Consider the following 12,006-nt stretch of genomic DNA (forward strand, 5'->3'; position numbering starts at 1 on the left):
TTTCCATTAAAGAGTGATTTTCCAATTGCAAATGATAGAAATATTTTTATTCCAGCAAGGTGATTGGAGCTAAATTTTAGAGCATCCATCCAACTTTTATCCACAATATGTTAAAGTAATTAATATTAAATAACATGAGTATTTAAACTCACAGATACCCATTTAGACATTTCATCAGCAACATACAAGGCAACAACCCAACTATTTAAACGAGTTAAAGACTCTGATGTGCCAAAGACAGCTTTTCGAATGAGGTATGGACGTTATGAGTTCTTGGTTATGCCTTTCGGACTTACTAATGCACCTGCTGTTTTTATGGATTTGATGAATCGGATCTTTAGACAGTATCTGGACCGGTTTGTGGTAGTATTTATAGATGATATTTTGATCTACTCTCGTGATGAAACCGAACATGCCGAACATCTGAGAATTGTGTTACAAACTTTGCGAGATAAACGGTTGTATGCAAAGTTTAGTAAATGTGAGTTCTGGTTACGCGAAGTCAGTTTTCTGGGTCATGTGTCAGCATTGGGCATTCGGGTTGATCCGAGTAAAATTTCAGCTATACTTGATTGGAAACCTCCGAGAAATGTCTCTGAGTTCGAAGCTTTCTGGGGCTCGCTGGTTATTATAGCTGGTTTGTGAAAGGGTTCTCTAGGATTGCAACCCCGATGACAAAGTTACTACAAAAAGACGTTAAGTTTGAGTGGTCAGAAAAGTGCCAGAAAAGTTTTGATCAGTTGAAAGTACTTTTGACCAAAGCTCCAGTCTTAGTTCAACCCGAATCGAGTAAAGAGTTTGTTATCTATAGTGATGCATCTTTAAATGGTTTGGGCTATGTTTTAATGTAGGAAGGCAAAGTTGTAGCCTATGCCTCGAGACAGTTAAAGCCGCATGAAAAGAACTATCCGACGCATGATCTGGAATTGGCCGCTATTGTATTTGCATTAAAAATATGGCGTCATTATCTGTTTGGTGAAAAATGTCATGTTTATTCTGATCACAAAAGCCTGAAATATTTGATGACTCAGAAAGATCTGAATTTGAGACAGCGCCGATGGTTAGAATTGCTGAAAGATTACGAGCTTGTGATTGACTATCACCCGGGAAAGGCTAATGTTGTTGCTAATGCCCTAAGTCGAAAATAACTGTTTGCTTTGCGTGCAATGAACGCGCATATGGCTATGTCTGATGATGGTGCGATAGTAGCTGAGTTGAAAGCAAAACCGTTATTTGTTCAATAGATTTGTGAAGCTCAAAAAGTCAATAATGATTTAATTGCAAAACGAGCTCAGTGTGACTTAAATGTTGATTCGAAGTTTTTAGTTGATGCTGAGGATTGTTTGAGATTCAGAAATCGATTATGTGTTCCGAAAAATTCAGAGTTAATTCAGATGATTTTGAATGAAGCTCATAATAGTCGATTTTCTGTTCATCCGGGTAGCACGAAAATGTATAACGATCTGAAACAGCACTATTGGTGGCATGGTATGAGACGAGACATTTCTGACTTTGTTTCGAAATGTTTAATATGTCAGCAAGTAAAAGCCAAGCATCAGGTACCATCTGGGTTGCTTCAGCCGATCATGATACCTGAATGGAAATGGGATAGAGTTACGATGGATTTTATATCCGGTTTACCGTTGACACCAAGCAAGAAAGATGCAATTTGGGTTGTTGTTGATAGATTGACAAAATCGGCTCACTTTGTTCCGGTTCGTATTGATTATTCACTTGATAAACTTGCTGAATTGTACATTTCTCAGATTGTGAGATTGCACGGAGTACCTATTTCTATTATTTCGGACAGAGACCCGAGATTTACATCGCGATTTTGGAAGAAACTACAAGATGCTTTAGGTACGAAACTACATTTTAGCACCGCTTTTCACCCGCAAACAGATGGTCAATCTGAACGAATCATTTAGATACTTGAGGATATGTTGAGATGTTGTATTCTCGAGTTTGAAGGTATGTGGGAACGATACTTACCTTTGATTGAATTTGCGTATAATAATAGCTTTCAATCTAGTATCAAAATGGCACCTTACGAGGCTTTGTACGGTCGTAAATGTCGTACACCATTGTATTGGACTAAGCTTAGTGAAAATAAGATACACGGGGTTGAATTGATTAAAGAGACTGAACAGAAGGTGAAAGTGATTCAGGATAGTCTGAAATCAGCATCGGACCGTCAGAAATCTTATTCGGATTTGAAAAGAAAGAATATAGAATTTCAGATCGGGGATAAAGTGTTTTTGAAAATCTCACCGTGGAAGAAAATACTCAGATTTGGTCGTAAAGGCAAATTGAGTCCGAGATTCATTGGACCGTATGAGATTATAGAGCGTGTTGGACCGGTTGCTTATAGATTGACGTTACCGCCTGAGTTAGAAAAGATTCATAATGTATTCCATGTTTCGATGCTCCGTAGATACCGATCTGATCCTTCACATGTGATTCATCCGACGAAGATTGAAATTAACTCTGATATGACATATGAAGAAGAACCGATTAGTATTCTGGCTCATGAGATCAAAGAATTACGAAATAAGAAAATTTCGTTAGTTAAAGTATTGCGGCATAAACACGGAGTTGAAGAAGCAACCTGGGAGTCAGAAGATATGATGAAAGGGTGTTATCCAAACCTATTCACCGGTAAGATTTTCGGGGACGAAAATCCCTAAAGGGGGGAGAGTTGTAACAGCCCGATTTCGACTCTAATTGGACATAGTGGTTTTGGGACCACAAGTTCGAGTCAAAAAAATATTTTAATATTATTTTGTGTGTTTATTATGTGTGAATTTAATTGTGTGAAATTTTCATGTTTTAATTTCGTCGTTTGAGTGTCCGATTAAATAAAAGGATTAAATCGCGTAAAATAAAAATTTAATGGTTAAATATGAAAGTGTCTATTTATTGTTGTCTTTTTAAGTGAGAGGTCTAAAGGTGTAACTAGACCAAAATATAGTTAGTGGGTGACATGTGACAACATTGTCCTTTATATATATGTTTTATATATTTATTATATAAGGTTAATTTAGTAATTTATTAAATTATGTCATATAATTAAAATAAGTAAAGAAAGCATAAAAAAAAACATTCTTACCTTGGCCGAATGTTAAGCTTGGGAGAATTCATCAATGGCTTTTAGGGTTTCGACAATTCCCATTGAAAATTAAGGTGTGTTTTGGTTTCGGTTTTTGATAATTTTTATGTTTTTGAGATCATTGCTTTGTATACTACAAGACCCATGCTTGAATTTTTGAAATTGTTGATTATTTTGTGTTTTTCCATTGATGATAACTTGTGATATGTGATGTTGGTTGATGAAATATGAAATATAGGTGTTAGATTAAAATGTTTTGTCTTTGAATTTTTAGTGAAATTGAGTAAATAGGGCTAAATTGTGAAATTAAATTTTTGGGGGACTAAAATGTGAAACAAATGAAATGTGTGGACTTGTATGAGAACCATGAATATTTGGCCCTTGTGTGGTATGGGCAAATTTTGTGTAATTTGTGTTTTATGCAATAGGGAGTAAATTGCAAAAAGTGTAAATATTAGGGGCAAAATAGTAATTTGCCAAATTATGTGTTTTTGGACTAAATTGAATGTGTTAATAAATAAATTATCTCATTTTGAATATATTTAGATCGAGAACCAAAGAAATCGGAGTTAGATCGGGGAAAAGCCAAAATAGTCGAATAATCGTCCGACTTCGATTTTCCATCGTCCGAGGTAAGTCTACTAGCTTATAAATAGAACTAAAGTAGTATATAAATGTGTGTACGAATATATATTGAATTATTATTGATTTATAATCAAGTATACTTTGGTTGAATAGACTTGAAATATGGATAGTAATTGTGTATAAGCTATGTTCGGCTAAATGGATATATGCCTATATAAGTTTTGGAATTAAATATATATATACATTGTTTGAATATTTAAATATATATCTATACGTTTATGTTTTTATTTGAAAATATTTGATGATATGAGAAATGTAAATGTAAACATAAGATTCGAACATATACATGTACATTCATGTATAACTTTTGGGATGGATTAAAAGTGTGTATATTGCATATGCATAGGTAAATTTCGAATAAGTGTTTAAATGTGAGTTGAAACATATATGTATACATTCGAATAGGTCTTAAACATATTTCAAGATATGGATGTTAAGTTTATATATATATGGGTAGTATTGAATACGTACAAAAATATACATGTATAGTTAGTTTGAATAGGTGAATATATATATATATATATATGTAAAATTCTTGTATTGAAATTAGTTAAGTAGTAAGGTATAGGAATATATGTGAGCGCATACAATTTATAGAAATTTGAATTGAATTGAAGATAGGATTTTATAAATTCTCTTAGGTTTGAATATGATATTTTACAATTATGTGTTTTATTTAATGAATTACTTGAGGAGTATTTTGTATATGTGAAATTGAAATTTTCAGGTTTAAAACCTAGCAGGCTTAAGGCCGGTGAAATAATTCAGACTTTAAGTCTAGCAGGCTAAGTGCCGGTGATTTGAATCAGGTTATAAACCTAGCAGGCTAAGTGCCGGTGATTGGAATCAGGCTATAAGCCTAGCAGGCTAAGTGCCGGTGATCTGAATCAGGTTATAAACCTAGCAGGTTAAGTGCCGGTGATCTGATATATATATATATATATAAATGATTATGGGATATATATAATGGATAATTACATGAGCATTTGTCTATATGTATTTGATGAGCATATAAAGGTTTGGATCTCTGTGTTTAGTGAGTAGGCACATATATTGGTTGTTATGAAAACTGTTGAATATACATGTATGCATTCGGCATATGTGGATTATAAGTATAGATGTGCATTTGGTTTATGTAGTTGATAAGTAAAATATAAGCTTTTGACATATGTATTTGAAGGATCATATATATGCATTCGATGAAATGCAAATGATAAGTATATTAGAAATCGGTATATGCAATTAATGATTATGTCGTAATTTGATTATAAGCATATAATGTTTATACATATGTTCGCTTATATGTATTTTAGATATGCTATAAACTTATTAAGCTATAAAAGCTTACTTGATTGTTTTATCCATTTGTTTTATAGATAAAAACCAAGTCTGCAGACTTCGGGATCGTTAGCGAAGATCATCACTCTATCTACTATCTCGGTATTAAAACGTTTAAATTTTAACTTATGGCATGTATAGGCTAGATAATATTTTGGGCGTCGTACTTTAATGTACTGTATATATATATGTAATTAATAGCCAAATGAAACTAGCTTATTTTTCTTACGGTTTAACTGAACTGAAATGTTATGTTTTGTTATAAAAGGTTAAAGTAAAATTTTTGAATTCTACTGAATGTCTGTGTTAAGTTGCGTTTTATTTGGTAACGCTTTGTAACCCTAATTTATCGACGTATACGGGTTAGGAGTGTTACAGTGATGGAAACAACTCCATTATCTCTAGGGCTAGAATGTGCATGAACTTGCTCTTGAGTCATACTAAAAAACGAAATATGTGGTTAAAGCTAACATAAACAAAAGATATCGATTATAGAATAGTAGTCGGCGGAATTAATACAAGTATTTATCACATTAAAATTAAAAAGAATGATTTGCTCATATTTTCGTATAAGCATCATTTTAGATTCTAAAAAGTTGAGTGGATACCCCCTAACCCAATCCCATTTCGTCTCTCGATTGAAGAGCTCATTTAGGATAATATAATTTCCTAACTTATACTATCTTTCTATTAATTCAGGATAATTTAGCAAGGAAGAAGAAAGAGCACCAAAACTTGCTCAATTGCTCTACATCCTACTATAAACCATGAATAACGCTATAAGAAAAATGCATCACTCGTCCCTTCATTCATGGTAGAACTAGAATGAATTCATGTGCTGATGAGAGTAAGAAATATCCCAAGGGATAAAGTCAAAATGGTGAGTACCATTAATTTAAAGCCGAGGAAATCAATTATCATGTTAGCACACACTTAGCCAAAGGTCAAACTATCTGTCCAATTGAGTTGCAACTCAGACAAATTTATGAAATTTTGAGCAGCTCTCTCGGCCTTGATTGCTATCTTATTTTTATTTACTTATAAAATAATTTTGTAATTAGATAATACTTGAAAAAGAAAAAAAACAACAACAAATCATGTAAGAAATTTAAGAAGGAACGAATCACGACCCAACTTATAGACAAGCAGCCAACAAGATTTACCTTAATTCATATTTTTATTTTATTTACTTGTTAATAAGTAAATAATAATAATACAAATTATATATTTTTATTTAATATACGAGACAATGCATCAAATATTGAAATATGAATAGAAAATGCAAGTAATTATTATTAATACTTATTTAATTAGATTTTTGACTGATATAAATGAGAAGTTTTATATTCTTGAACAAAATATATGTTTTTTCCATGTTATGTGAATCTATTTAATGACATTTATAGATATGTAAGTTTCAATTAGCTAATAAATGAGAAGTTTACTTTCTCACATTTCAATTAGACTTGAGGACAAAAATATATATATAACAAACTCAAATTTGGAGCTTTGCTTCACACAAATCAACCAACAAAAAAAAAGGCTCCTATAAAAGAAAAACCAACCCCAATTTCAAGATATCTTCCTATATGGTCCTATGAACAAAGAAGACAAACTTTCAGCTTTAAAGCTTGATGATTAATTGACTTCCCATACTCGACAGCAACAATCGAAAAGTAAAACTAGATAAATACCTCATCAATTTAAAGCAATCTTAATACTAGATTTGCACTTGAAATTAACATTAGAATTTTGAAATTAACAATCTTAATACCATTAACAACAGGTGGTGAGTTAATGGAGGTGGGCTGGTTAGAACTAATGGCAAGAGATGTAACAACCCGAATTTGGGGCTAATCGGAATAGTGGTTTTGGGACCACAAATTCAATGAGAAAAAAATATTTTCGTTATATTTTTATGGTCTACGATTTCACAAAATGATTTTGTGAAAATTTCGTTCAAAAATTTTGACGTTTCGGCACTCAATTTAGTCAAAAGAACTAAATTGTGAAAAGTGTAAAAGTTGAGTTCTATATGTTAAAGGTGTCCAATTGTTATGAAATTTTAAATTGGAGGTCTTTATATGGTAATTAGACCATTGGTTAAGTTGGTGGACAAAAATGGGTATGGTTAGGCATGTTTCCAAAGTTTTTCATTAAGGGCATTTTGGTCATTTAGTTATTAAAATGAATTAAAAACAAAATTAAAAGCCAATTTTTGTCCATCTTCAACCCCTAGGCCGAAAATTGCATGGAGAAACCATGTCTAGGGTTTTTCAAGCTTCCAAGCTCGATTGTAAGTCCGTTCTATCCCCGTTTTTAATGATTTTTACGTTTTTTAAATCCTCGTAACAAGATTTACCTATTTTTACCATTGTTTTGAACTAGGGTTTGTGTTTAAAAATTTACCCATGAATTATATGTATGTATTTTGATGTTTTATGGAAGAATATGAATGTTTGGAGTATGATAAACAATTTCTACTAAGTAATTTTTGATGAAAATGCCTAAAAGGATTGATTTGTAAAAGTTATAAAATATGTCACAAGTGTGTGAATAAGTGAGTATTGTGGACTGCTATAGTTATAAAAATGGTTCAGATAGGCCTAAAATGAAAGGAAATTGAATAAAAAATTATTTTACGAGCCTAGGGGCAAAATTGTAATTTTGTAAAACTTTAGGGGGAAAATGTAATTTTGCCAAAGGATGATTTTTGGACTGGAATGAATAGTGTGAAGGTTATCTAAGTTAAATGTATTGTTATAAATCAAGAAAGGAGAGAAATTGAAATTGATCGATAAAAAGAAAAGTGAGAAAAAGTGAAAAATTCTCGAATGAACCTTTGGAATAAAAAATGATACGAATGAAGTGACAGAAATGATAACATGTGTGGCACGGATTGTGTGTAGGCCGCTATGTAAAAGTGAAAGTGATGGTCACGTGTGTAGTACTATGTGTAGGCTACTACGTGTACCGAAATGATAGGTTGCATGTGTAGTACTATGTGCAGGCTACTATGCGTACCGGATAGTTTCAATCACGTGTGTAGTACTATGTGCGGGCTACTACGTGTATCGGATGGTAATGGTCACATGTGTAGTACTATGTGAACTGAACATCATTGATTAGTAAGGTGGTTGCTATGTGCTGATTCCACCGGACATCATTGATTAATAAGGTGGTTGCTATGTGCTGAATCCACCGAGTATCTGTTATTATTCTGAAGTGTTCATCGGGAAATTGACTAAGTGTAATTGAATAATGACTATAGGTGTGTAATTGAATTGAATATCGACTTAGAAATGGCAAAGTGAATTTTTAATTGAATTGTGATTGAAAGTGAAAAAGTGAAATTATGAAAGAGTACATTTAGCAATAAAACAGTTTAGACAACAACAGTTGTTTAACTTTGAAAAATCACCAAAAAATGGTGGATATTGAATTAGAGGCTGAATAATATATGAAATTGAAGCTGAATGAGTCTATTCTCACATAAAAGAAACAGAGAAAGCAAAAGAGTTATATATCTTGAGATATTTGAAGTTTAGTTAGATAGAGTCAGAATGAGTTCGGAATCTTATATATTTATATGTTTAGAATCTTAAGTGAATCTATTTTCAAGAGAAACAAACAGAAAAAATATTTGATTTATGTACAATGAGATAATTAAATTTTAGTGAAGAGAGGTCAGAACTGTCGAGCAGTGAAGGAGGGGAAACTTTAAAGAATAAACTGTACTATTTTGCTAAACCAAAAATTCTAAAAATTTTATGGTAACAATATATATGAATCTAGTTTTGGGAAAAATTTACAGATCTTAATTTGGATTTTTGTAGCTCCAGGTAAAATAATTTAGTGATTCTGACTCGAATAGACAGCTTTGAATATATATGTGAGTGAATAGTGAAATTGTAGTTAATGTTGTTTAAGTGTGTTATACACATTAAGGATGTGGAATATAGAGGAGGAGGAGGAAAATTGGAAGAACATATGAATGATTTGTGTATAATTGACCATAATCTCGATTATAATCGATAAACGATTGAAAAGAAATGATGTTTATAATTGTGCATTATTAGTTATAGTTAAAGTTCATGTGAGAAAATAAAGTTTCATAGTATGTGTATGTGGTATACTTGGTATATGATTTGGTATGTAGCAATGTTAGAAATGGTTTATGAATTAACTCATGTGGATAAGTTTGATACATAAATAAATGTGGTGTGTAATAGCCAATTTTGGATGGCCCAATATAGATAATAAAAATTAAGTAAAAAACAATTATTAAAGTCCAATAGCAGTCCAGTTTTTACAATAGTCGGCCTAAACCCGAATTACCCAAAATTCAAGCCCGATTTATAAACCTTAACCCCAGCCCAAACTCACTAACCTAATACACCTAACCCTAAGCCCATTACACAAAAAAAACCGAACCAAACCCTAGGGAAGCCTTCAATAATAATAACGTCATGAATGAACCCAAGGCTCCCTCACAGCGTCTGCGCCTCTGCTGGCATGCATCTCCTCCAAGACATGCCATGTCTTCCTCCGTACGCCCGTACCTGCAAGGAAGACAAAAACAACACAACAAAGAAAAGAAAAAATATTGTCTTTTCTTAATTTTGGTTTTTCTTTTACTTTCGGCCTATAAAATAGAGGACAAATGCATTGTAATTTTTTTTGACGGATACTGAATATGAGAGGTGAGTGATTTACCTTTCGTCGACGACGCCATCTAAACCTCTGCTTGCTCCGTCCTAAATTGGAGTTGAAAGTGGAAGGTTTAGAGTCTGTGAGGTGGCGAGAAAAAACCCAGAAGTGGCTACTGGTTTTAGGGTTTGAAAAGGGCTATTTAAAGTGGGAAAAACGGCACCGTTTATGGCCTGTGTCAATGGCTCTAAAATAGTGCTGTATTGGGCCATTAACTCGATGACCCGACCCGAGCGTGGCAAGACCCGTGCATTTTGGTCTCGGAGGGGATATTTGCATGCTAGGTCCTTTTGCTTTTGTGCCGAAACCCAATCTAGTCCCCTTGTTATTTTATTTTATTTTATTCTGGCTTTGTAGTTTTTCGTTGGTTTCATTTTGACCCGCGCAAAAACGTAGCGTTTTGGAGAAGCGGGATATTTCCCAATCGGCCCCCATATAATTCGCGCATTGCAGCATGGTCCTCTACTTTATTTTAATTCTATTATTTTCTTGTTAATTTAGGTTTAGTTGCGATTTAATCCTTTTTTTACATTTGTTTTTATTAATTTAATTATTATTATTTTATTATTGGTATATTCGGTCATATTTTCACTTATATTTTTGTACATTATCTTATTATATATCATCATTTTGAGCTTTATTTATATTATTATTATATTTTTATAATGTGGTATTTTATTCTATAATGTATTCTCTCTAAATTCACTCATTACATATTTTTAGATTTGTGAATATACCTTTTATATTATGCTATTATATAATACCATTATATGTATACATATATCATATTAAATTATTTTCATTATACCTACATACATAATCTATTGTTAATTTCACACTATTATATAGATATTTTATTTCTTTCAAATATTTTAACATCTTTAATCTATTTCAACTTATGTCAATATTGTTAATTTATGCAAATTTATTTTAACTTTTTAATTTATATATATTATATTTATTTCTTAAATTATGTTTAAATTTGTATATTTCATTAGTGTTATTTTTGCTTGATTTTTAATTAGTTTCCTCTTATTAGCTAATGTTGATATTTACATAATGTATGAAATTATTATTGTTATGCTTGTTTGTATTTGTTCATTAATTGCTTATTGTTCATTGGTGTACTTTAGTTTACGAATTATCATTTCGCGTTGTACATTATTATTCAATCGTTTTTCTATTCTTTCAAAAGATTACAAATGTCAAAGTTATTTCATACAAAAGTTTTCAAGATAATGCGATACTCGGGATTTGGAATCTTCGAGAAGATTGAACCCTAACGTATTGGGTTCCAATTTTTTTCGTCGAGTCTAAATAATCGAGAATATTCGCTAATCAAAACATTTAAATAAAAAGCTTCCTCCCGGGAATTTGACACGTTGTGCCCTAATGTATTGGACATGACACGTTGACTTCTCGAGACGAGAATTTTGCAAAAAATAATAAGGGCAATATTCAATGCTCAGAATTTTGAGAAATTGTACCCTAACGTATTGGGTTTCGATTTTTCATCTGACTTAAAGCAATTGTATATCCTTTTTTAGACTTCACCGCACGAGTTTTGAAAATCAAAGGACAAGCTTATTCTCGAGGACTAAAAATGTCGTGCCCTAATATATTGGGTGTGACATTTTATTACTCTGAGACAAGGAGGTCTTTAGCATCAGCATCGATTTATCTAAGCATCTTTTATAAAATTAACATTAATAAAAAAGAAAGGATCATATTTTTAAAATCTTTTCAAATTTTCGACACTAAGACATTAAACAACGGTACCAATTTTGGGAGTTACGAGGGTGCTAACCTTTCCTCGTGCGTAACCGACTCCCTAATCAATTTTCTCAAAATTTTCAGACCAAAATCGTTTTCAAGGTGAGCCGATCACACCTTAATAAAGGGTCGGTGGCGACTCCAATTTTAGTTTCATTTTTAAGTCGACAATTAAAATTTGTTTTTATTTTTCAAAAAAATGGTTTCGACAGCTTGGCGACTCCACTGGGGACTTTAGAGAGTCAAGCCGTAAAACCGATTATTTTTTGTCTTATTTTCGAAAATTGAAAATTCGATTTGAAAAATTACGATCCTTTTTTTTTTTGATTGTATGATTATTGTGAACTGTGTTTTATATCTTGGCATCATATTGCATAAAGACTATTTAGTCTTACCCTCTTAAGTAGGAGTGAGAAACTAGTCCTTCGTCA

Source organism: Gossypium raimondii, chromosome 11 (assembly GCF_025698545.1).
Source record: "Gossypium raimondii isolate GPD5lz chromosome 11, ASM2569854v1, whole genome shotgun sequence".
Lineage (NCBI taxonomy): Eukaryota > Viridiplantae > Streptophyta > Magnoliopsida > Malvales > Malvaceae > Gossypium > Gossypium raimondii.